Source organism: Gallinula chloropus (genome assembly GCF_964237585.1).
Source record: "Gallinula chloropus genome assembly, chromosome: 10".
In the NCBI taxonomy this organism is placed as follows: domain Eukaryota; kingdom Metazoa; phylum Chordata; class Aves; order Gruiformes; family Rallidae; genus Gallinula; species Gallinula chloropus.
The window spans coordinates 1,649,058-1,676,822 of record NC_140095.1 but is presented as its reverse complement, the minus strand read 5'-3'; the positions used below and the strand labels follow the sequence as shown (position 1 = coordinate 1,676,822).

The 27,765-nt window shown below is 41.5% G+C and overlaps 1 long non-coding RNA gene and 1 pseudogene across 2 annotated transcripts in view; one reads left to right on the top strand and one right to left on the bottom strand.

Moving 5' to 3' along the window:
• Positions 1–27,765, bottom strand: part of LOC311195307 (nischarin-like) — a 441,558-nt pseudogene that overhangs the window by 116,345 nt on the left and 297,448 nt on the right. The window lies entirely within an intron of this gene.
• LOC311195469 lies at positions 927–1,819 on the top strand. Its single transcript, XR_014617509.1, has 3 exons — positions 927–973; positions 1,090–1,311; positions 1,745–1,819. It is a non-coding gene; the product is annotated as an uncharacterized lncRNA (long non-coding RNA).

Here is a 27,765-nt window from a genome sequence, read left to right as displayed (position 1 = left end):
TCTGCGCCGACGGACGGGCTCTGTGTGGCACTGGTAACCCATGCTGGAGAGACTTCCCGCGGGCTTGAAGGACCTGTCTCTGACAGATGAGCTGGGGCCACGGGGAAGGGTTTTGAGTGCTCTTTTGCATCGTTTTCTCTTCCTTCCTCCCCCTGCTCGGTGCTCTGCAGCCAGAACTCTCCTGGCCCGCAGTGTGCAGCCACCTGGGCTGCCCTGACGCTTCATTGCGGGGGCTCCGTGGGCTGATCACCTTGGTCACCTCTCAGCATCTTCTGCTCTTGGCTACCAGGAGCATCTCCTGAGTGTCTTTGTGCGCTCCATGAGCTTGTGTTGGGAGCAGATGGGACCCTTGGTGCTTTGGAAGTGCTTTGTTTAGAGTTCGTAATGGCACAGTGCTGCTTTAGCCTCTCTTGAGACAACAGCCTGTGAGGTCAAAACAGGCTTTCAAAACAGGTCCTTGAGGACCATCAGATGGTGACTTGCTGCGTCTGAAGGGTGGTCAGGTGTCTCCTCTAAATTGTCTTCCAAGCAGCACCACAGCACAGGGGAATCTTCCCTGGAAGTTCTTTGGAGAGATCTGCGCATCCTTCCTGGGGGCCTGGTGAAGGAATTGCTGGTGCTCCTCAGCTGATGGGTTTCCGTTTTACCCTGCGGGTCTTGAATTCAGGCTGTGAAATTCCTTTCCCTTTGAGCGGTGACAAGAGAGAAGGAGTGGCTGTCTTCTCTGGAGACACAAAGGGTCCTTCTGCCTGACAGTCCTGTGGACACCCATACGGTCTGAACATACTTGTGACCAATTTCACGATGCTGGTGTATCTCAGCTGCTTTATTTTCACCCATTCAAGGTTTTAGTGTGGATCTGGGCTGCGTGAAGAACCTGCCCTTCTGTGAGACAGAGACCTTTCAAGTGAGCTTTGACCCGCAGAGTGCCAACCTGCCGGTGGGAGAAGTGAATGTTGTCCTGCCCATCAAGGTACTGCATCCTTCCTCACCTCCCTGTGCCAGCACGGCCTTTTGAGGCAGCTGTCAGGTTGGGGACAGCAGCAGATGTTGCCTGGACCTTCAGCTGGATGCTCTGCCCCTCACTAGGCAGAAGAAGGCCCCACATTTCCCATCCGTCTGCGTGCCAGTGTGGCTGAGCCATCCGTCTGCGTGTCCAGGGACAGACTGGAGTTTGCTGCTGTCCAGTGTGGACAGAGTCAGGAAGCAACCATCCAGCTCCACAACCAACTCCAGGTCCCCTGTTCCATCACCGTGAATGAGCCCATTGTGAAAAGGAGGAAGAGACGACGCGGGACACGTAACTTCTCGGTTGGGTTTTCTGTGCCTCTCGTGCCTTTTCTGCCGCTGTGGGTGCCTCACCGCGTGGGGACGGCTCGTGGGAGGGAGATTGGAGGGTATGGAGCAAGGCTGGTTCACCTGGACTTGTGGAGCAGCTGATGCTTCACTTCTCTGCCACCTTCACCCATTCGTCCTCCTCCAAGTATGGTGCCTGCCCGTGTGCCTGCCCTGCCCACAGGTTTTCCCTCCAGTTCTAGGCTGTAGTGGCCACATCTGGTCTGGATGTGGGTGCTCTTGGCACTGTGACGGTGTCTCAGAGCCCTGTGGGAACTTGAGGGTCTGTCCTCACAGCCCAAAGAGACCTCACAAGGTTCCTTCCTGTGCCCAGGTGGACAAGTATTTGCCACTTTACATTAAACAAAAGCTGCTGAGGCAGTGGAAGAACAAGCGCTGTGTCTTCCAGGTGCTGCCCTCGGCCGGGACCCTGACTCCGGGACAGCGCTACAACGTGCGAGTCAGGTTTACACCCCGGAAAGAGGTGAGATTGACGTGCGGAAAATAGACTCTATAACTTGCTGAGAAGTATAAGCTGCATCCGAGTCCTCATCCTGTTCCTGCAGCCAAGGGGGAGGCTTAAAAATATCGTTCAGATCCTGTTCTGGTACCTGGTAAATTTTATCGGGTCTGGTACACCTCTGCCCTATACTGCACGTCGAGCAACACCCCCTCAGTTTACCTTTGTGTTTTTTATTCTCCCTCTCGAGTGCTAGTACCATAGGATCTTGTGGTGGGACTAATCCACACTCCCTTTGCCACTCTGGATGGTTTTGGAGGGTGTAAAACATATCCAGATATGTAACTTCATCCCATTTTCCTTCTCTTCTTAGAAATAACATCAATTGTAATAAGGTGTTATAATCTAATGTTCCATTGAGCCCCATCTTCTAATTTATCCCAAGGCCACTACTGATTACAATATTTCATAAGTGTTTTCTTCTTTTCAGTGCCTCCTGATCCCACCAATTCCTTCCAATGGGCTAGCACACACCCTAGGGGATTCTTCTTAGAGGCTCCACTTTGATTGTTACCCATCATTTTAGGATTAGACTGCGACGGTTACAGTTTGAACCTTCCCTTTCTAGTACTTTCTGTGGGGACGTAGGGGGAAAACTGCGCCTGCGCGTGTCCAAAAACACAGTTAGGTGAACACGCAGTCAAGCAGCAGAGCAGTACAAAGTGGCCGGCGCTGGTGAGGGTGAGACCCCAATTCCCTTGCCTGAATCACAGGATGCGCCTACAACTCCACGAGTGGTAAATGTTCCTTTCTACAGCACTATAGCCAGGCAGTAGGGACAACGTCCTTGCTATGGCTGTAGTGGTATATTGTTCCCTTGCCATTAGACTTTCAGGTTGTCATCGCCTTCCGAACGAGTGCGGCTTTACCCACTGGAACAACCAGACAGGTGGGTGTTACTGAGACTAAAAGGTCTCTTCAAGCTCAGATAACTTAGAAAGAATCAAAATTTTCCTTTTCTGTTGTTTTAATTCTAGGCAGAGGACCCAGGCTTCTGCTCCAGCTGATGCGGATATGTGGGAGCGACGCTTTAAAATTGAATGTTTTGTATTGTCAGCACTTATTATTATTTTTATTATTTTTCTTATTGTGTCTTTTTTATTGTTGTTATAGTTGTGCATAGTAATAAAGTTTTGGTTTTGTTCAGTTATACAGTTCTGTGCACTGAAAAAGATTAGTTTCGTTTAGTTAATCAAGAGTTTCTATCTGTATCTCTATTGGACATCAGGGGGAGAAAGTTGCTACACCATGTGACTCATAACTTTATAGGAGACAAAGAAGGGATATGGTTCACAGGAACTGTTTGCATGCGATTCACCACATCTTGGATCAATTAGATTAGACACGGTGGAAATATTTAATTTCCCACATATTCCTTTCTCTTAGTTTTATTGCTCTTCGAGATCTGTATTAAGTTTTTGATCTCAACCTCCATCTAATATCTACCACAAGTTCCAACCAATCTCTTCACAGGGATTCGGGACTACAAATTGGGGCCCTTTCCTTAGTTTACAGTAACTTGATTTCACAGTCACTCACTCATGCACACCACAGCAAACACCAAGATTTACGCCAGACAGCAAGTTTTACGACAAACAGTTGACATTCTATTAATTAATTGTCTGTTAAACTCTATCTATATCCATCCCCTCAGCATTACTGCATGTCACTGAATCACTGGTACCAGCAAGCAGCCCCAGCCCAGGCCCCTTCCCGGGCTCAGCGGGGCTGTCGCCCATCGTGGTTCACCACCCGTGGTCCCTGCGGTGCCGGCACGTTCTGGGCAAACTGGGAATCCGCTTCAATGGTGGAGCATTCCCAAAGGTGGTTTGAACGTGGCCACTGGGACTTGGAAACTGGTGGCTTGTGGACACAAGAGCTCTGGCTCCCAGTCCCGGGGTGTTGCTGTTGCTGGCCAAAGGCGGAGTGGAGATGACACCCCTGATTGCGAGCGGTCGGGAGCTCCTCGCCCCTCTGATGGAGCGATACAGAGCGGATGTTTGCCCGAGGTGGCAGTGCCAGGACTGTCTGGGCAGTGTAACCCTGAAAGAGGAGGAGAAGCAGCCCCTGAGCCCACCCATGGGGACCTGCACTCCCCCAGGGCGAGCTGAAACCCCTGTCAGTCCATTTAAATCCATGGGATACCCAGTTCCACCTGATGCCAGGAACCATCCCAGCCCCTGCTGCACATCAATAGCCGTGGGTGGGACCCCACAGTGCAGCAGTGGGAGGGTGTGGAATAAATGCCGTGGGGTCCCACCCACAGCAGACAGTCCTCCACAAAGTTCTCCAATGTGAGTCCTTTCCCACAGGGCTTTATCTGTTCATCAGCTGCCCCGCCGTGGATCACAGCTATGGCAGGCAGTAATAAATCCCAATGTCTCTCCAGTCCTCCATGGGGTCACCAGCCTCCCCCCAGCAAATCTCTCTCTCGCTCATCTCTGTGGGCTGCAAGTACTGGCAGAGGCTTGCTCCAACGTAGGGTCACAGCATCTTCTTCTATGCGTCTCCACCTGTTCCATCCAGCGTGGAGCCTCTCCACTGGCCACAGGTGGGGTCTTGGCCTTTTCCATGGACTCTGTGGGGAGGGGGGGAGGGGAAACACCCTCTCCACAGTGGGTTTCTCCACAGGGTGCAGGGGCATCTTTCTCCAACACCCGGGGTGCCTCCTCCCCAACCCTCCCCAGCCTGCGTGTCTACGCAGCTCGTTACATCTCCTCACTCCCTTCTCTGGTGGCAAAATGCAGCTGCCAGCAGGGGTTTTTTTCTCCTATATGTGATTCACAGAGGCGCTTTGGCCCAATATTTACACTTTGGGGCCACAGAGAATTCCAGCAGCTCCTCACAACAACCATTTTCTACAGCCCCTAGCACCCAGCTACACAAAACTGTGACACCGGGGGAGCGGCGCGCTAATGACCCGGGGTTCATTAAAGTTGTTTTCATTAGGCGCTGGGGTGTGGTGGTGACAGCAGCGACCTCCGCGCCACTGACGCCTGGCGTGGTGCGGGCGCAGCATGACAAGGGGCCATTGTCAGGGCACCGGCACGGCCCTGGTGCAGGCATTGCCCAGGGTGACCTTGTCAGGCCGGGGAGGGGCACAGTGCCCGGGCATGAGGGGCCCCCGGGTGCCACCCACGTCCCTGTCCCACCGGTGACCGGAGCGCCTCTCCGAAGCCGGGGCTGCCCTGGGCCAGCAATGGTGCCGGGAGCCCCTTGCAGAGCCCAGCCTGCCCGCGGGCACACGCTGGGTGCAATAAATCCCTGGCAGGCGTTAATTGGAGAGCACCTAATTGGGAGTGGCATCCTCTCTTGCAATGCTCTTGGGGCCAGACTGCTCCATGCCAGGCCCTGACCATGGTAATGGACATGAGGGCAGCACCCATGCCCATCGTTGGAGAGAAGCTGCAAAAGCAAGAGAAAAAGTAGAAAAGAGGGTCGTGTAGAGATGTGATTTGTGCGTCACGGTAAGGAAGGTGCAGACAGAAGGACGCCCCTGGGACAATCTTTTGTATAGGAATGTTGTGGTTCTTGTAGTAATGAAAAGTCCAGAAACCTGACTGGAGGCTGCTGCCTCAGCCAGGAGAGGGGATAAAAGCTTGCTCAGTTGTTATTAAAGGCGTCTTCGATCCACCGCGATCGCAGTCCGGGCCTTTCAATACGCCACCAATGGCGCCCAGTGCGGGGCACTGACACGACTCGCTGCGATCCGGTGCCGCGGCTCAGCTGAACTCAGGGCAGAACGCTGACAGGAAGCGCTACCGGCGCCCCAGTGCCTCTCGCAGGAGGAAGGTGAGCGGCTGAGAACTGTGGGGATGAATGTGATCAACAAGATTGTGAAGGAACATGGGAAGAAAAGGGATAGTGGAGAGTTACAGCAAATTTTTCTTTGGCCTTTTAAAAGTGATCCTTCCACAAACAGTCACAATATTTCTCATGCAGAAATCTGGGATGAAGTTGGGGTCAGATTTGGGACGGTGCCACTAAAATGGCTTTGCCAAAAACGTTATCATTTCCTCCAAGTGGAATTGAGCCATGAAGGTGAATTCATGTTTTAAGGAAATGTGGGTGGAACAGGAGGCTGAAGAACAAGCAAAAAATGTGTGTAGAAGAGTAAAACCTATTACCAGGTTTATTTTTTTTTTCTTCTCCATCCAAAATACTCTGAGGTAGGATGGTCCAGGTGAAAATGAAGCTCTTTTGATTTCAGCAATGCCTCTCTGGAACCATCACAGCTGTGTACATCTAACTTTCCCTGAGGGGTTGATACCCATTTCAAGGAAATCCCTTTGTGCTAGGATGCAGCTAGGCTGGCTTGGGTTATCAGTTTCCAGCAGGTGTGCTGCTATGTTCTGAGGGACATGATCTGCTTCAGCTGGGTAATACTACTTAAGCTTATCCAAGTGTGGCTGGTGAGGAAATAAGCGCACCTTTGTTCCCTTCTAGCTGCAACAGCAGCATGTACTAACTGTACCTGTTTCTAAACCAGAGTACCTCTTCCCATATTCAAGTGAGAATCAATTGTCTTGTCTGCCAAAGCCAATCACCCCTGCAATATTTCCAGGGCACAGGGGAGCTGCCTCAGTCCCCCTGTCTCCTGTGGTGTTTGATTGATGTGCAAGAGCCAGGTGCCCCAAGCAGCCCATCCTCCCTGAAAGGGCAGCTGTGGAGCCCCTGCAGCCCCCTCACTCGCCCAGCCCTCACCGCTTTGGTGACAGAGATGAGCTGGTTGAAGCTGATAAGAACGATGTTGAAGACAGAGGCAGTGCACACCAAGTAGTCCACCACCAGCCACAGCTTGCACAAGCCCCAGCCAAGTCTCCTCCACTCACTGGGCACCACGAGGTCCACTACTTGAACCAGCATTACATTCTCCACTTGGATCTGAAGGTCAGTAGCTCATACTCTCTGCTGGTTAGCGATGGTGGTTTGGACCACCACAGAGTCTCTAATTACAAGAGTTACTTCTCATTAACATGGCCTCAGGTCATAAGGAAATAGACTTATTTAGTTGGGCAGCCGCAATGAGTGGGGAACTCCAGAGGAGAGATCTCTATCCCTCTGGGTCAGTTCTCTCTCTTGACAGTGGATTGAAAAGAAAACAGTACAGATTCTGTAGGAAGACAAAGAGTACTATCAGGATTGTGTATAGGCTGATAAATAAAGCATATGCTTAGGTCATGGATGAATTATGTTATGCCTCTGAGTTAGCTAGACCACAGTAGGACTTTATACACAACAAAATTGAAACTACCCATGGCGTATCACAATGTCATGGTCTCTTACTCCTGATTATAGTATGCCACAGTTCTTATCCTGCCATGGACACTGAGGATGAATAATACTTCTTTACTTTGCCCCTCAAGTATTCTGAACACATTACAGTGCAAACATGAACGTGAGAGTTTGGAAGTGATACATGGCCCATTAATTAAAAAAATAACATTATTTTTTGAGCAAGATTTTATATCCTTTCTCCTTCTTCTTCCCTTCTCTGCTGTTCTTTTTCTCTCCTTCTTGCTAGAATTCTCTACTTATGTTCAGCTTTTCCTCAAACAGCCTTTTACCCCTGAGGCACTAGTAGATTTCAAACCAGGAAGCCAGAGTCATTTATTTCTGTTCACTGTCTCCTGGACATTGCAGTGATTACTAATCAGGTGTGGTGTCAATCTATTTTCTAAATAGGTGCCTTCCTTCATAAAGAACCATCATAATCAACACTATTGGCCACAATACAGATAAGAAAGTTCTGAGTACTAGAATTATCTTTCTCAACTGCAGCTTGAACTGTGTCAGCAGTACCAGCCCTATTCTTGATTAGGATAATTAGAATCCATGAAACCACTAAAAAAAGCAAGGTGGCTTATTAAAATTGGCGTTTCAAATTTGAGATCTGTGTCTTATGATCGCTCCAACGTAGAGAGAACTTCATCTTCTTATAGTTGAGCATGTATGGAGAATGACTGTAAATCATCAAGTGTTGAAACCTGGGGCATACCCTTGATTAATGAAGTGGATGGCATGATGCCTCTTAAGCCATGGAAAAGCGTGCTATAGTTTATGTGCTTATACATTTTTATGTTCTATAGTTGACTCACTCTTTAATTTTTCACATGCCAATTAATTGTGTGGTTTAAACATCTTAAATAGATGTCTTCATCTGCAACCCATTAATTTATCTTCTACTGATGAACAGAGATTTTTAGCAAGAATGCTAGAAAAATCAAAGTTTCAGAATTCACAAAGTAACTTGCATTTGCTTATGGAGCTACTTAATTGGGTAAAATTAATCTTTTGCCCTACCTGCAATGAAATATGTTGGACCTTCAGAGAATACTATTCTTCTGTAGAATGTCCAAAGCAAAACCCAACCACCTGTTCAGAAAAGCTTTAACGTTACAAAGCTCTATTTTTTTCTATTGGTCAGTTACCTTAAGGTGACCTAAACTCTTATTCCAATGAAAAAGGAAACTAGCTGAAAATACTTTGTGTAAGAATACCCAGCTTTCTGGCTTCTGGGTCTTGTGCTAAAACATGCCTGAGCATCCTAGTAGAACTGATTTTACTAAGGGCAAAGAAATTTGATAAATAGGTGCATCTTGTAGATGGGCATCTCATTGGCAAACCTCCAGTTGTCTGGGATTTCACCTGTTAACCAGGACTGTTGATAAATGATAGAGCTTGGCAAGTTCCTCCGCCAGCTCCCTCAGTACTCGGGTGTATCCCATCCATCCCCATGGATTTGTGAGTATCCCGGTGGCATAGTAGGCTGTAGACTGCTTCCTCCTGGATTATGGTAGTTTCATTCTGCTCTCCATCCCTGTCTTTCAGCTTAGGGGGCTGAATGCCCTGTGGACAACTGGTCTGGCTAATAAAGACTGAGGCAAAGAAGGTATTAAGTACCTTAGCCTTTTCCTCATTCTTGGTGGCCATGGTCCCCTTCACATCCTGTAAGGGACGGAGATTCTCTTTAGCTCACTTTTTGTTGCTAATGTAATTATAAAAACACTTTGTGTTATCTCTTACAACAGTGGACAGACTGATTTCTAGCTGGGCTTTGCTTTTCTAATTTTCTATCTGCATGACCTAACAAGATCCCTGTATTCTTCTTGTTTTGCCAGCTCTTTCCTTTTCTTTTCCTGAGTTCCATCAAAAGCTCCCTCTTTATCCAGGTCAGTCATCTTCCCCAAAGGTTCGTCTCATGGGGACAGCATAACATTATTTATGATTTATGCTATACTGTAGATCTCTTTTATGAACTGTATTTAGTCAACAGGGGTACAATTTGGTAACTTTCTGACTTATTCTTTCCAGCTAAAGGAAATACGAATTGTTAGAGGGTTTTTTATCAATAATATATGAAAATATACTTTTATCACCTAGTTAGTAGCAATAACTTTTTTACCAACTTTTGTGGGGTGTCTTAAATTCCTCAAAGGATCTCCATTTCTTCTGCTCTTCTTAAATGAGAATCGCTTTGAAATGGATGGAAGTAGAATATATTATCCATTAAATTTATGTTTTCACTGTCAAGTATTGCTTCATACTTCTGTCTTTAACATGTTAGGGGTTTTTTTAACTTTATATGTAATAACTGACATAGCAGATTAGCAGTTCATCTGATGTAAAAGCCTTTCTCCATCAGTGACTGATAGAAGATGTTTTAAAAGAAACTTCAAAAAAATATATAAGACACAATTGTAGAATTGCATACAACTGAAAGTTGGAGCTTCTTTCTGGTTTATGCCTTGAGGCACACCTTTCTATTTGTTTCTTTCTGCAGATGCTCTTCTAACATTGAAAGAAGGCTGTACAGAACTTACTTTCAAAGAGTCAAAATTTAACAGCAGAAATATCCTTTGTCCTCTGAATTTATCTAAGAATTTTCTGAAGAAGGTTGTTTTTCAAATCTCCTGTGTATCAGAGACTAAAAAATACCTGCTGTGTAATGGAAGCTGGTAGAAGGCTCATCTATCTCTTCATACAAAATTCAATGGTCAGGAGATGTCATTACAGTGCAACACAGTGTGTAGTGTGTTGTTTCTTCAAACAGTTAGTTGGATAAAACTGTCTCCTTAGCCATCTTATCTTTTCTGTCTCTTTACCCTTGTGTTGTTGCTTTCATTTATCATCACTTTCTTCATTCCCTGAGACTTCAGGATTTTTCTTTTCACTCACAAATGTCTTCATCATTTCTGTGTTAGTCTTTAACATCTAGCAATTGTTTTCTTACCCTCAGTCATTCTAATGAACAGAAACATACTTTAGCTGCACAAAGATCAAATATATTAGAGGCTTGTTTTGAAAGCATTTTGAAAGCCACTACAGAAAGGCTACTAAATGTTGAGAATAAAAATTTCTTAACCTTCACAGAGCCTACCACGTGTACAACTTTCACACCCTGCTCTCTTCACTGCCTAACAAAATTGTACCCTTGTTACATGTTTTCCTTTATTGTCTTTAAGGGGAAAGAATCTATCAACATAAATCTTAAATATCTCCAAAAGTACAAGTAAAAATACATAAATATATGTAACAGATGCAGAATTGCCTCCTGGGATGCATGTATTATGCATACAGAACTGTCATAACATCCTTCAGACAATCACATTTTTTCCTTTGCTCATGGTCTTTACACCTGTCTCGTTTTGACAACGCACCCGGATGTAATGCGGATACTAAAATGTAACTAACACTATAAAAACATATTTTCCACTTTTTGGAACGTACTTATTCATACAAATATAGGATCAAATTAATCCACCTAGACTAGAAAAAGCAGTAACCACACAAAAGCAATTTCCTTTACATTTTAACCAATATTCTGAAAATAGAACTATGATTCTTGAGAAACAATTGTCTTCTGGGCAAATCAATGGTCTAAGTCTAATCCAAAATTTTACAATATTGTTAATATCATAGCTTTCACATTGAAGGACAGAAAAAAGAAAGCAGCTTTTATTTTCATCACAATAAATCTAATTGAAATATTATGAATATTGAATGAACAATGAACAATCCTATTTAGATGTTGATTAATTTCAAAATCTTTTTAGCAGAAAACATGTAGATTTTCTTTCAATTTAAGACCTGTTCTTTTCATTGTATTTTTTTTCTAATTCAAGATTAAATTATTTTTGATATTTCCTCTACATTCGTCTTCCAACATCTGTTTGTCTTTGGTTCTGCGATGTATAGAAGCAGTGGGGAAATGGAGTTTCTCTGTTAAGGAAGAAGGGTGAAGCTGTTCTAGAGCACCTCTAGAACCACTTAAAAATGCTGCCTGTCTGACCTTCGATGTAAATATCATCTTTAAGTTACAAATCTGCTTTTCAGTTGCCTGTTGGCAGTTGATTTATGTGATAAAACCAAATAATCATCTACCTTTCCCTTGACATTATACGTTCATATGTAAATAAGTGGAGTGGAAGTTTCCATTGGATAGTCAAGGGGTCAAAACCGTATTTCAATGTAGAACTAAGATGTTTGGAGTATGAATGCTGACAAATAAGAATTGGTAAAATGCAATCTCTGCAAACATGCAAGGAGTTACATATTCCATGACAATACAGAACCAAAGCAAGAGCAACACACTTGTACACAGGGGTGGAGTTGGAAAATTTAAGAGATCTTAGATTATTAAAGATTTGTCAGGTCTCTTATGAAGCATGCTCTTGGATAAAGTTTCTGGAATTCTGCTATACTTTTCAGGTTCTGTGTTTGGTTATGATACCAAGATCCTTCAGATGGCAGTGATTTCCCACTGATGCTCCAAGTGCAGTATCTACTCTATAACCTAGAAGGTAATTCTTTTAGTTTCTTCTGAGAAACCTTTATATAAGGCTAACCAAGAAATATTGTTGTTAATATTATTGTTGTTATTTAATCTTGAATGTACTCAATACAGCCTGTGCATTGCAAAAGTATACAGCAGTTACAGGTTGTTCTTCATTCCCTGCACTAGGTATGGATCTTTGAAAGTGATCTTTTGAAACCCTACAAACATTTGGAGCTCAATTTAGATCAAACAAACTTTACAAAAGTTGTGCTGAAGTCCTCGCTGCTGGTCTTGGATGTGCCCAGTCAAAGGTCAGAGACAATGCATAGAACCAGACAACAGTGTCAAAGCAAGTAAGCAGATAACATCTGATACTATTGCTTTATTGAAATTTAATACACTGGGAGTGTCTTTGAGAATGGTTCTGGTTTTATTTAACAGAAATGACCACAAAGTTAATGACTTACCTTTAAAACAAAAATAAAATGCGTTGATTTGGTGATCTTGCATAGAGCCTGATGAATAAAAGAGGTTGTTTTGGGCTTTGGCAGACTCTGAGGTGGTCAAAGATTTTTAATGTCTTATCAGTTAAATGCTTCAATTACATTAGGTAGGATATTGCACATTGCTGAGTAGTAGATGAGCAATAACTAAAATTATTCCATAATTTCGGGAGGTTAATGCATCACTTTTTCATGATTTTATTTCATTTCACTGTGGCAGAAAAAATGACTAAACATCACTGCCTCTGTCTTGGCAGATTCGTAATGTGTATCAGGAAAGGCACAGATACTGTCCTCAATATGTTTATTTTTAATTGTAATTGATTTCTAAAGATATACATGAGTAAAAACATTGTGAGGACAGTTCTGTTAATAAGTATACATATACACTGCAACCCTTCATATCAACAGCATTAATAAAATGTTAACAAAAATTTATGGAGAAATTATAACAATTTTAACAAACCATTTCTAACTAATGTTTCAAATTTTTATTATATTGCATATATAATAATGTGTAGTGCATTCAGATTAACTATGCTTAATATTGCAACTCTTCTCCTGCCATACCTTTCTTCCTAAGTATGTGATATGAACCATGACATTACAATCTTAAAGCTGTAACAAGAATGAGTTATGTTTGTACTATTTCCCATTCTCATTATTTTCTTTGTCACACAATGAATTAATGTTGTGCCATTCTCTGTTCTCATTACAATCTTTTCCTTATGAATGGGGTATCAGAATTTTAATGTCTTTTGTAATCTCTGAGTTATAGGAGTGTCTTACACTACCATGACCTTGTTAATATTCGGCATTGTGATTGGCTGGTTGCACACTGCTGTGTACGAGGGTACACTGAGCAGCCAATCAAGTGGTTTTGACAGTGGCTAATTCAAAGTGTTCCACTAAGCTGAAGTAAAGCCCACAGACCTCAGTGTGTTATTACTGCTAAACCCAGCTAAACACAAGAAAGTGTTCATTCCCTTCCCAGGCATGAATCAAATATCAGTATTTCAGCCACTGCAAGTTATGAAGCACTCAAGAGAATGATAATATGCAAGTGCATACACTTTCTGCAAGTCCTTTTGTTCTTCCTTTGCTTTTATGGTTTCCTCAGTTTTAAAACCTGTTGTGTATTTCTCCACATTAAAGAAAAAATAAAATTTAAAAAGAGACCTCTAAATTTCTATTCTTAAATCAAAAGAAATTGGCAGTTAGGTTTTGGCTGTAACTGCTTGCTGGGTCTGGTGTACTGAGTGTGTGATTTTGACAGGTTAGAAAGGTTAATATATGAGTGCACGTCCAATCCTTTTTTCCACTGCTGAAACTCAGAAATAGAGTATATCTGCTTTCGATTCTCTGTGCTTACAGCTACGATTCTGCACATTTTCCAGTTATATATTTAATTGTCCTCTTGTCTTTTTAGGATCTTTTAGATCTCACTTTGTGTAGTATTTATGATTAATTTTTAAAAAAATCTTTATATTTAAATCATAATGTACTCTGATATAAGTCAGAACATATTGCAGAAACCTGGAAAAAGAGAATATAAATTATAAAAAAGATTCATGTTTATCAAATATGCTTTTCATGTTAGTTGATTCTTGAAAGCATTTTCCAGTTTACCCAACATAAATTATATAGACGATAATGAATAAATGTGGATTTTCTTTTATTTTTTCAACCTATCACATAGTAAATACATGTTCATAACCCTAAGGAGGTGCTATTAAAATTTGGTATGTGAGAAAAACTCTAAATCAGTTAGGAAAATGTTAATACTGGCATGCTGAATATGGTGACAAGTAAATTGGCATTTGTCAGTCAGTACCATGTTGGAATAATGCCAATAACTTAGTCTTTTTTTGGAGAGTGTAATTTTCCATTTAACAGAAAAGTAACTATAAACAACAAACAGTGTTTTACTTAGGTGCTGCTGAAACCCATAACTACTAAATCACAACCCACCCATCATTCTGGGATAGACAAGCAGGTTGCATTGGTTAGGAAACTGTTATTAAGAATTGTGCAAAACCATTTCGACCGTATGGAGACTGTGGGAATGAGAACACTTGCTTAAGAGTTTTAATGTAAAGCACAGCAAAGGGTATATAGCACATATAATTCTTTGCCTGTTGTCCAGTTGTATTTTCTGTCCGGGGGCAGTAGTGGAGTGGTGTAAGAAACACTGGTCAGCGGTGGTTTACACACTCAGCTGCTTTATTTAATTGTTTTCTCTTTGGAACTCATTGCTGTGCATTCTCAGCATCTCCAGATTTTGAATTAATTTATCCTTATAATATTCCCAGTAAGGTAAAGAAATATGTTACAGCTGGCAAACTGAATGTAGATAAAATTATTCGCCTGACTTGGCCTAGTAGCAATATCGTTAACTTTGTCTCTTTACACACAGTCAGGTGTGTGAAGGAAAAGAGTCTGGAACCTAACCAATGACCAGATAGGAATATTGGGACTAGCAGGGAGGGTTATTTTTGTTATTTTTAAAGGATTTGAGGAACAAAACTCCGCTGTAGAAATTTACACTTTGGTCAGAAAATGTACAAAAGACCTTTAGTACTGGAAAAACAAATAGGTCAATTCAGATTGTGAACAATCTCAGTAGGCATGTATTTTGGAAAGACATTTTGCTTTCTCTCTTCTGTATTAGCCTTTAAGAATAAACTACATATAGACAAGAAGTTCCTTTCCATGGCTGCATTGCCATGTCATCTGTGGAGATAGGACAAGGGGCAATGGCTGCAAATTGGAGCACAGGAAGTTCCGCACCAACATGCGGAAAAACTTTTTCACAGTGAGGGTGACAGAGCCCTGGGACAGGCTGCCCAGGGAGGTGGTGGAGTCTCCTGCTCTGGAGGTATTCAAGTCTCGTCTGGATGCCTATCTGAGTGATATGAGATAGGGAACCTGCTTTGGCAGGGGGGTTGGACCCGGTGATCTCTCAAGGTCCCTTCCAACCCCTACAATTCTATGATTCTATGATCTCAGGGAGAAGTGTCCTGGAAACTAAACCTACCCCTTGCAGTTGGCTTTTTTCGGTAGAAACAAGGGGGCTTGTGATATGAGATCACAAAACATCATTAAAGGTTTATTAATTTATGCAAGAGTCAAAGGGCTATGGCCTTCATAGATTAGCTCATTTGTTACTACATTGATGTATAAAAATTTATCCAAATAGTATTTTCCCCCCTTTGTTTTCCTCTTTTTGCATATTCAGTAGTTACTTACACTCTGGTCCTTTGCATTTCAATTGGATGTTCCTGTCAGCATTTAATTACTAACAAACTCAACTGTGTAACAAAGTCAAGTGAGGAATATGTGTAAAATTTTAAATTTGTCTTTGGGGACTTGACTTAATTTGATTTGGGTAATGTACTTAAGCTAAATGAAGTTCACATAACATAAATTCTGTCCCAGAACAGTGGTGTCCACAACTTATGTGAGGATGAAAGTTCATGTGTTTTGAACTCTGAAGCAGTCCTTTTACAGGTTAAGCTCATAATTCTGGGAGTTGTTCCTATTGTGTTAAAATGACTAAAGTTATCTGTTTTATAATTAGTACCTTCTAGCAGATAGAACATGACTTTAATTTCCGGAATTTTTGGTGCCTAGATCTGGACTACTTGCCTTAAATGAAAGCCTAGGTGGTGGTTTTATGCTTTTTTCCCCCCTTTTTCATTTACATGAGTTGTTGAGCTGAAAACTGTACTCTCTAGAACATTCTTGGTGCTATGTCCCACCTGTTCTTATGCTTTAAATGTTGTGCTTGATACTAAAATCAGTTCAATAGCTGGTTGTATTAAAATGGTTAAGAGCTAGGACTCTAGACAGCAATAGTTCAAAAATATGTGAAAGCAGTGGCTAAAACCAAAGTAGAGCACTGAAATGCCAAGGCAAAGGCTACTTCTGCATCCTTAAGCCCACCCTTTTCCATAAGGATTTTCATTTACGTGATTGATGGCCTTTTTTACCCTACATCTTTTTCATCTGTTAACCTCTGATCTTTCTGAACTGGAACAGGAAAACTAACTGTGAATTTGTAAGATAGGGGATAAAGCACAGAAGTATGTATAAATGGGAATTTATTGCCAGATATCAGAAGACCAGGCCGACTGAAAAAGACGTAACACGGGGTACATGATGTGACTAGAAAAAATAAGGTTGCTTACTATCTGATTTTGTTTCTCATTTTTCCTTTTTTTTTTCCTAATGAGAGTAAAATAATTGCATTCAGAAATCAACTTTCTCATTTGCCTGAAGGATTTATGCTTACATTTACTGAAGTGATGACCACAAATGGAGCTTCTGTGAAGTATATTTTCTCTTTAAAAAATAAAGGTGAAGGAAAACAAACGTGTCTCAGTAGCCTTGGCATTCAAGTTAATAAACATAAATGTCTGCTGAGTTTAGGAAGTTCTAGATTAAGCCCAACAGTATATAAGCTTTAATTGACGTGACTGCTGATGAAGCATAGGTCTTGCCTGTTTTGTCTGTTCAGCTCTGATTTAGCCAATTGTATAGCAGCAGAAGGCTCTGAAGGCTTGGCAAATTATTCAAACATAAACTGTAAATATGGAGAGAGGGAGAAATCATGGACATTTCTTTCATACTTTTTACTCTGCTTCAGAAAAGAAGATTTTTTAATAAGATCAATTCTGAGTGTGTACGGAATATATGCTGATATATATTACATTAATTATGACTTAGATGTGTGTGTGCATGTAATTCTTTTTTCTTGAGTGACATCAAACCTTTTAGGCTTTCTACCTAATAGTGGCTTCCTTTAGCTACAAGTCTTCCCATTTCTGATGTTAGAAAAAAATTCTAGGACAAGTTTCTATGCAATGACAATTTGCCCAACATTCTGAAAGTGAAAATTCTTACAAAAGTAATGACCAAAATGCAGCCCTCTCTGGTTAGAAGTACAGTAATGCTGCACTTCAGCATTTTAGGGTGTGAACTAAAACAATAGATCTTATTCAGTTGAAATTGTGAGGGGAATTTAGATAAGCACAAGGTAATTATCCAGGTTAGAATTTGGCCGTAACACAGGAGCTGACACCTCCTATCAAGAGGTATGTAATCACATTGTGTGATTTTCTGCAAGAAATACTATACAGAGCAGCACTGATTTTCAATGCCCTTGTGAACAGTGTTTCACAATATATGTTATTTTCAACACTCTGAGACAATTCTCCACAACTGCTTTTAAGATATTTCCCCTAGTGCAGAGATTTTATTTTTTTTTAAGCACATGTTCTGAAAAGCACTGACAGCCTCTTCAGCAAAGGAGCCAGGATTGTCAGCCATTGATGAAAAAAAAAAAGAATCTGCTTTGACACCCCAGAATGAGCTTCTGGCAAAGTTATGTCTTTCTTTTAGATGTTTGGATAAATCACACGGCTCAGAAACTGCATCATACATTATGCCTGAGTTATAAACAAATGCTGCTGAGGTAAGGATATTTCTCAGTCCAATGTACTGAATCTCTAGATGTCACTTGCCTGCATCAGGGTAATGTTTGCTCAAGGCTTGGCTGTGCGTTCCAAGCAGCTTATATGGATCTTCATGAGACCCAACCAAACAGATGTCTGCATTACCATACAGTCCTTTCTTAAACACCTGCATTGCTCCACCAGTGGCACCATGTTTAGTGCTCTAGAGGAGATCCACTGTAAAGAGAAAGAGCGAAGAATTTGTGTCCATATCTGGTGCTGTTCATTCTGTAACCTCTGTAAGGCCTGTGATCATGACAAGTGAGGACTTTCTTTCCCATGTCTGTGACGCTTGATCACTGTGAGTTTTTTCCTTTATGTGGTTCATGGTTGCTGGTAGGGTCTAACTCCCAGATGGTTATAGACATTGAAAAGCACCTATGGACAACTGAATTGCAATTTTCATTTAAAAACTGTTACCCACATATAAGCAGACTGTTAAAACAGTTGTTCAGAATGTAGAGTGCTTTAAGACCTCTCTGTTCCAAGATGCTGAAACTCATTTCTCCCACTCAGGTAAATTACACCATTGCTGTCCATATCTAATCCATCACAGCTAGCATCTAAGAGCAATCAAACCCCAAACTGCCAGGAACTGTGGCTCCACATGCTGTCTAAAGCCGTTGTTTTTTCAAGTCTACATAATATTACCATAACCACAAATGATGCAAAACTCAGTGACTGTGATTTATCCCTAACAAAAGAAAGCAGAATGATTATTATGTACCTTTCTGTTCCATACTTTGGTTCACCCACTATGTTATTTCATGACTTCTTCAAGATTTCATGTTTGCACTCTGTTGCCAGATACCCTGTTTTCAAGAGACAGGCGAGGGAGGTTGGAAGTGAGCAAAAGAATGAGAACTCCAAAGGTGAATTAATGAATGGTGATGTTCAGCTGGCAGACGGCATCACAAACATCTACCTTTTTTAAAAACCTTTGTCAAACAACAGGCAGTAGATTTCAAATGCATGAAAGAACGTATTTGTGTCTTGTTATATAGGGTGAGTTTTGTTGAGTGTCAGATTTTAGGGAAAATGGGAAGCATAAGTGTTGCCTCTTCTAAATTCAGATATCTGTATGGGAGGCATCTAGTTAAAGTCAGTATCCATTCTCTCACAAGAATAAAGGAAAGAGCTGAAGATCTCCAGAGAAAATCTCCTCAGAATCTGATTTATTCTACCTAGGTTAGAAACTTGTGTAGATTATATTACAGGCTGGAAGTGTCATTCTCTTTGTGTTAATGACAGAGGTAGGTAAGACAGTTTAGTTAGGCTAAATATCTAACTTTTTCCTGAGATGAAGTTAAATGGCATGGATATTAACCTCACCTCTATCTGTTGTTCAGTTTCCTTTGAGAGTAGAGTGATTCAGACCTGTAAGACAGTTGAAGTATGAAGGAAAGACAAAGGAAGCCAAACCAGGCAAACGTCATGATGATGACCAAGAGGCACAGGTAGTGAGTCAAGAAATAAAGAGATGTAAAAAAGGGAAAATTAAGGTATCACATATAGAACATTTTAAAATTGGTAACTCCAATAAGCATTTTGTCACTGAAAATGTAATTATACTGACATAATCTTGTGAGACAATAGAAGTCCAAAGAATAATTTAAGGCCAAATGCAGAAAGAGAACAGAGACATCTAATCCTTTTGTTGGCCCTTTAGAAAATAAATTGATTTGGAGTTCATACAGGAAAGGGTAGCACAATCTACCTCTACATACCCAACTAAAGATGGTATAATAAAAATATGAGGTTTCCTAAATAATATCAGGGGCTTTCCAGAACAACTCAGACACACATGTGGAGTATAACCTGAATAAGTTCAAGACCTTAAGGAGAGCTCTGAGAATAGACCAATAGTAATGATTGCAAGCTTGCCTTCCAGTATTAGGAGCTGGTAAGATAAGGGGGAGAGGAGCACTGAACAAAGTAGGCAACAAATCTATGGATGAGTAAGAAACCGTTTGCTTTATTTAGGCTTCAACTTAAGCAAATGATAAGAAAAGAAACTGGTGCTAGTTTGAGGTTTCTAATAATGTTCTTTGGTTTGGTTTCATTTGGTTTGGTTTTGTGTGGTTAAAAATATATATAGGAATAAAGTGGGGTGGTAGTCCTAAAATCAGATCTGACATATTGCATCCAGTAGAAGACTCTCACAAAAGAAAGTATGGAGGAAGATGAAATTACACAGAAACATGTAAAATGTTTATAAATTCTGTAAGAAACAGATGAGACAAATGAAGTGCGTTTATTAATTCTGAAATGGTTGGCACAGATGAAACAGACTGGAGTGAATCTTGTAAGTGAAATAAAAATCCAAGGTGTCCTTTCAAGTGTAGAGGTGAAAAAAGAAGATGCCATCCAGATGGATCTTGACAGGCTTGAAACGTGGGCCCAGGTGAACCTAATGAGGTTCAACACTGCAAAGTGTAAGGTGTTGCACTTGGGCCAGAGGAAGCCCAGACATAGATACAGACTGGGAGAAGAGGTCCTTGAGACTAGCCCTGCTGAGAAGGACCTGGATGTTCTGGTGGGTGAGAAACTTAACATGAGCCAGCAGTGTGCTCTTGCAGCTCAGAAGGCCAATGGTATCCTGGGCTCCAGCAGAAGAGGGGTGGCCAGCAGGGACGGGGAAGTCATTGTCCCTCTCTGCCCTCGTGAGGCCCCATCTGGAGTACTGTGTCCAGATCTGGGACCCGCAATACAAGAAAGTTGTGGAACTGTTGGAGAGGGTTCAGAGGAGGCCACAAGGATGATTAGAGGTCTGGAGCATCTCCCCTACAAAGAGAAGCTGAGGGAGATGGGCTTGTTCAGCCTGGAGAACAAGGAAAGGCTGCGGGGGGACCTCATTGCAGCCTTTCAGTACCTGAAGGGAGCATACAGACAGGAGGGGAATCAAATTTTTAAAAGGGTAGACAATGGCAGGACAAGGGGGAATGGTTTAAAGCTAAGGGAGGGAAGCTTTATCTTAGATATTAGGGAGAAGTTCTTTACAGAGAGAGTGGTAAGGTGCTGGAACAGGCTGCCCAGAGAGGTGGTGGATGCCTCATCCCTGGAGGTGTTCAAGGCCAGGTTGGATGGGGCCCTGGGCAGCCTTGTGTAGATCCAGGCCTGGAGGCTGTGGAAAGGGGGTTGGAACTCCATGATCCTTGGGGTCCCTTCCAACCCAGACCATTCCATGACTATGATTCTATGATATTGCAGAGGAACATCATATGTCAAAACAAAGTGCCAGTGCCACAGTTTTAGACAGGAAGACTGCTGTGACAGTAAGGGGTTTTTCATAAAGTTATTTGCAAATAATGGATAAATACAATAATGATAATTATTCACTGCAGACTACCACACAGGAGGAGACAAAGAACTTAAAACTGCTAGCTTAGCTCTTTGAGACAGTCCATGACACTTAGAAGAACATAAAAAGGAGAGGTGAAAACAAATAAACACAATATGTTCATACAAGTCAGGGAATTTCAAAGGCAATAAAAAGGGTTTATAAAGTACATTACAAAGAGAGACACTATAGATATCGTAGGGGGATACCTGAGGGGAAGATAGTTATATCCAAACAGCATCCTGACCGATTCGTGAGCATAAAATACTGTAACCAAATGACATTAAATATTTGTACAGACAGCTGTTCCTGTTAGCACTGACACTAGGAGTAGAGGCAACTTGCTGAAGTTTATAGATTCTGAAGATTGTTAGGCCACTGGTACTGCATAAGTCTGTATTTGTGTATATGAGCATCAAGGACAGTCCTAAATCCTGGGAATAATCTTCCTTTCCTAGGATCCTGAGTGCTCTTGGGTCCCCACATTCAAAAGATCTCTATCATGTGAAAATGAGCTGAATTGTATATTGGTATTTATTTAGTATGAATAGGATTATAAAACATGCTGCTGTTATTTCCACTTCCCCCAGATGAGATCACTGCTGGCTGCTCAGACATCTCTGCTTCAACATAAAATCAGGCAGGTGAGCAGACGTGGAGCCCTCACATAACTGCACAGCAGGCTCGGCTAGTATGTGGCCACCAAAAGCACAGCCATGCAACTGAGACTGTGCCTCCCTGCCCAAAAATCTTCTCTGGAACAAAACAAAAACATCTTGGCTGGAGCCATTCTCACCTGGGAGGTAGGAGCTACCAGCTGAGAGGCAGATCCAGAGCCTGCTGCCTTACTCTGAGACATGTGCCTACGTGTATCCTAATCTGGAAACAACAGTAGTAGGTTGCTTGAGGTTACACATGCGGAGTGATCACAGAGATATATTGTGGTGCTATGGAAATAGTCCAAAGGAAAGAAAAGAGAACAGTAGATGAAACATACGCAAATTTTGGTTTCATATACAAAAAACAGCATAGAAAAGTTTTTCAGCCAGGGCCATTATCATGTGAATTACAAGCTGCATGAAAATTATGCATGTGACAATTAATTTATGTCATTTTTTCCAGATATGGAGAAATATCGTAGAATATTGGTGTGTTTTAGGTTCAGCCTTCTATCTAACCTCTACATTAATAATTTGGAAGAGACGGTAAATTGATTGAGAGGATTAATGACAAGGACAGAAGAGTAATAAAAGGCATCCCAGAGAGATTAGGGTAGAAAACAGCAAAATCAGTTACATGCTGAGCTGGTGTGAATTAACAAAAGCAGAATAATCTGAAATACCAACACCATACAGAGGACAGAAACCAAAAGGATGTTATGTGGGTCGAAGACGGGCATTAAATGTGATATCAAACCATGATATGATGCGATAGCCAAAAAATGCCATTCATTTTGGAAAGAACCACCTCACTACAGAGTATGAAGAGTGTACTCCTTTTGGCTAGGAGTCTGGTGTGATCCCAACCACAGTACTGCATTCCTTCCTTGGTATCTCATTACCAGAATTACAGTTTGGGAAAAGCCAAAGTAATTAGGAAACAAGAAATTGTTGACACAGGGTGGCGGGGGTGGCAATTAGTAAGCTAAATTTGGAGACTTAGGTAGCAATGTTTAAAGGAAGAACATAACACATTAAAAATGTCCTGGAACTGCCAGAGTTGGAAAAGAATTGGCTGATACAAATCCTGGTGCAACTGAGCTAAGGCTGAGAGAGGGGGAGGAAAAAAAAAAAAGATAAATGCAGGCGAAACAACCGGTTATATTTCCTGCCAATTGTCTCTATTAGGCTATCTTCCAAGGGAAGCTTTTTTCTCTTGGGATGTTAAAATGTGGATTGGACAGAATTCTGTGAGATGTATTGTTTTATATAGCTTAATAAGTGGTTTCTGTCACTAATATGGGCCAAATATATCAAGACAGCATACATTTCCTGCTGTTATTAGGAGCAGGTATTCAAGCACAGAATGTGTCTCTCTCATTCTTCTATGATGTTCTACAGTGAGGTGCCCTGGCATTTACCATTTCCTAGAGATCTTTGATCTTTTGAATGGCATGTAACTGGCTGTAGGGATCAGCGAACGCAACATTTCCAACTGACTTGTATTTAACGTGAGATTTCTAGCTGAGAGAGTGGGACCATGTTTGAGTATGTGCTGCTTCCAATTCACTGAACTTATTAGCAGTTTATACCCTGTGTTTGGTTAAGAATGTTCTCAGATATGATTCTAAAATGTTATTAATCCTTTTCATTATTGTTTTTAATCATTGTGGGTACATACTATGTGCCAAGAATAGGCTGTGAGGTTTAGTTTTCTTGCCTGATAGTTTAATAATTCTCTCTTGAATAGAAGAACTTGCTTTCAGAAAGATTTATCAGGTTAAAAAAAGGTTTTGATTTAATATTTGAAGACGGAGTTAGTCTCCTGCTGTGCTTTAAGCATTTGAAAACCTGCTGCAAAGTGGCATTTCAAAGACAGCTTAATATTAAATTCAGTTTGCAATATTCATATCTAATTGTTGTAAGACCCGTTGTTCTGTTAATAAGTGGCAGAATAACAATGTTATTATGTTTGGCTTTCACATGCATTTTTAGACCTTTGTTAAAGGACATTGTTCTTGCAAAGCAAAGAAAAACATTTACATATACAGTAGATAAACTCCTACAGCTTCAGAGCAGTCTGGGTGTTTATCATCTTCTGCATGACTGATTTGAGTGTTATTCTGCTCAGCTATTCTCAGAGTACACATTGTATTCTCATTTAAGCATTGGCTAGTTGTGTTATCCAAATCACTGCATTATGAAAATAAAATATCCAAGAATATGAAATGATATGAATAGGAAAATATGCCATTTTTTACGAACAGCATGCAATCTAGTCCTCTGTGTTTTCTTCTACAGCAGAGGCAATATAATAAAGAATTTTATATGACTTCAGCACTGATGTTGTTGAGTGATTTAAAGCCATTTTCCCATTGTAACTCAGCTGTTCTGCGTTTTTAGAGATTGTTTTTACCAATATTACTGAAAATATCAAGAGAGCAGTTGCAGAAGTGACACTGGCTACTCGCTTCTGTTGGACGGCTTTTATCTGGCATAAAACTATTAAGCATACAGTCATTATGAATCATTAATAGCCTGACAGCAAAGTTGACTGCAGTGGGAAAATCAAGTCAGTTTTATTATTCATTAAGACATTCCTGAAGGAGCTAACTCTTCACAGAAAGAATAGACAATAGAATTATAATATTTCATACTTAGGAATGTGGTCATGTGTTAAACTACTTTGCTTTCTTATAATCAGATTTTTTCAGTTACTTATGCTAATCATTTTGGTAACATTTTTATTGCATGCATTCCACTTAATTCAAAACCTGTCTTCTAGGATATCGAAGTAATGTCTGAATTTCTTTGTAATAGTTACCTTGTACACACCTTCCTGTATTAAATTTTAGTTTCTCAAAGGATTTTTATAAGCTAAAATTAGGCCAACTATGAATTTAAACCTCGTCTGAAGACAGCGCCTCACATTCCTCTTCACACAGGTTTTTCTGTTTTCCAAACAGAAAAAAACCCCACAGGTTTTGAAAAGATGTGTAGAGTTGTGATGCAGAATGAGGTCAGGGAAAGGAACATACACTGGTGGCTTGATGCACACATTCCAGTAATAACAAGAGCACTGAGACATTTTACCTCTTGGGTTATTTCTTTCATTTTGTCCTCTTTTGATGTGGGATAACAGCTCTCAAGTTAGAGCCAGAGAATTAACCTTGGGGTAGGGTGCTGTAGAGAGATACTAGATTCCAGCTGTTCTTAGAATAAAATTTGCAAACGTTTCCCTGAGATTTGTGAACTCAGCCTAACTTTTAGAGATACATTGGGTATGGGTCCATGAACACTGTCTGTGGGGTTGGCTCAAAATGTATTTGCCTATATGAGAGAGTGAACCCCTCCCAGACTTGTGTCTACTTAAGACATGCACTTATTCGGCATGCCAATCTCTTAATTTTTCTGTCTTCAGAATGAGAATCCCAATACCTCACAAGAAATACCAGAAGTCTAATGTATAAAGTGTTTTGCTATTTCTGGTCATAGATATAAAAGTGGATGTTCCATGCTCACAACATTGTAGATTCCCCGTATCCATGCACATGGAACAGTGTTTTACTCCCAGCTTTTCATTTGGTCCAGTATCTGAACTTGGCTGGGAAGATGATCTTATATGACTGTGTAGAAAAATTTATTTTAAAAGAATAAGCAAATTCAGAGGTGCTCTGTTTTAGGTACTGGGCAGCTCGGGGACATTCAGCGTTATCATCAAACTCCTTAGCTTGTTCAAGACTGGCATTTTAGGATGAGACTTCTATGAAAACAGCATGATTCAAAACATCATCTGGTCTCAGATGCATTCAGATCCATCAGGACTAATGTATCTAGAGTCATAAGTGCAGAATATCTGCTTGCAAACCGCTGTAAAACTATTAATGAATCTAGGTAATCTGGTCCACATCATGCTTCCTTCAGAGGCATAAAGATAGTGCTATTTATAGGCCAAAAAGAAAGCACCAAAACTAGAGAAGTGTTACTAAAAGAGCACTACAGAAAAGCTAGCACATTCTGAGAACAATCTGTCTTCAAGTAGGTTCTGGCTTCTACCATATATTCTGCTACCTCAGCTCTTAAAATCTGATGTAGAAAACGAAATCTTGCAGATGACACCCTTTATTGCTAAAGGGTGTTTGGTATGTGGGGAACCTCTAAAGGCAACATCTTCTATTTATCCACCTTAAGCCAGGATGCCCACATACACAATTCGATTCCTTCCCTCATCTCAGATTTCTTTTAATCTCCATCTCCAGAGTGCCTCTGACCACTGACAGCTCCTCCTGCAGATTTTCCCCTTCCTGCTTTCGTTTTCCTGCTTTGGTGTTACGCCGGTGAGCTCAATGTTGTTATACCGTGGTACTGTATGATACTCTGTTTTACCGTATGGATATTATAATTATAGTAACATGCTGATTAAGAACTTCAGACACAGATGAGCACTGCCCAGTACTAAACACTATGTATAAAAATGGAAGAAAAATCCTAGACCCATCAAATAATGTTTACAAGATACAGATGGATCAGACAGATACTAACGGATCGGGGAATGCAAAGTAACAGCAAACCTACCATATTTGTAAGTATGATAAGCTATTCTCTTGAAAACATAACACAATGCAAGCTAACACCTTTGGTCAATCTCTAAGAATTAAATGAAACAGAAGATTGCGCAGGTTTTTGGAGATTAAAAGAAATTAAAAGAAACTTTCATTGGAGACGGATGAGGGAACACTGAGGAAATCCAAGAGCCAGACAAAATGATAAACTGGGTAAATGCCGCACTTTTTGAAGGGGTACAAACAGGCCAAGGAAGCATTTGTCAAGATCAAAGTAAAGGACTTTGTGAGATTTCAGACAATGAGCACCACCAAAAAATATCTGGCTACGTGAGAGAATGGAAAAGGTGTATGTTAAAGGTATTACCCAACAGGAAACTGCTAGACTTGTTGAAGACATTGCTAGAAGGTTAATCATACCTTAGTCATCAGTAACATTGGGATTATGGGCCTGAATAAGAGGTAGGATGCTCGTAATCACGGTGATTAGAAAGCAGATAAAAAGGGAGAGATTGCACTGGAAGAGTATCAGTGCTACTTTAAGCACGGTCTGTCATTGGTCCCTACATTTAAGTGAAGGCGTCTCTCACTGTTTCACAGTGTACCTCTGACAGCTCATCCAGGTCTTTCCATTTAATCGTTGGCTTTATTCTTTTCATCTGCATTTTTAAGCAGTGGCCTGTTCCTATCACTCTTTCCCCACATCCCCCTCAGAAAGCTGTTTGGGTTCCTGACCTCTCAGTTTCTCCATCGGCACTTCAGGTCCATTTGCTCTTCTCTCACTGTCTCCTCTCATAAGATCGTAAAAAACATTTTTTCTCAGTTTAGACTCATGGCTGCACAGCTCCGGGCATGAGCAGAGCCCTTGGGAGACCCATTGTTCCTGTCCTCTTCCAGCTTGCAGGCTCCCTGTTTGACTCCCCGTCGAGGTTTGAATGTCTGTGGTGGTTTAGGCCTGGCTGGAGGCCAGACGCCCACCAAAGTTGGTCTATGGACCCCCCTTTGTAGTTGAACAGGGGAGAAAATGTATATTGAGAGGTTTAGGAATCAGTGTAAGGACAGAGAGATCATCCTGTCAACAACAACATGGGCAAATCACACTCAGCACAGAGTGAAGGACAGAAAACTCTCTAATTTATTACGCTACAGAAACAGCGAAACTGGAGTGGGGAGTGACCAGATCTTAAAGCAACGTGAGCAGATCTTAAAACACTTTCCCCCCCACCACTCCCTTCCTAGCAGACTTTAGTCAGGATTATGCTCCCTTCTTCCCTCCCGTTGTGGCACGGGGAGGGCAGGGACTGGGGAAGATGGGGTTCTCGGTAGCACCTTCCCCCTCCCCGCCATTCTAAGCAGACTTCCCTTTAGCCATGATTTTGCTCCCTTCTTCGCCCCAGTGGGGGTACAGGGGTGCAGGGACTGGGAAAATGGGGTTCTCGGTCACTTCTTCATGAGCTGTTTTCCTTTTCCAGATCTTATAACACCTCTACCTCCCCTCCCACCCTTCCCTTCTTAGCAGACTTCACCCTAGTCATGATTTCACTCCCTTCTT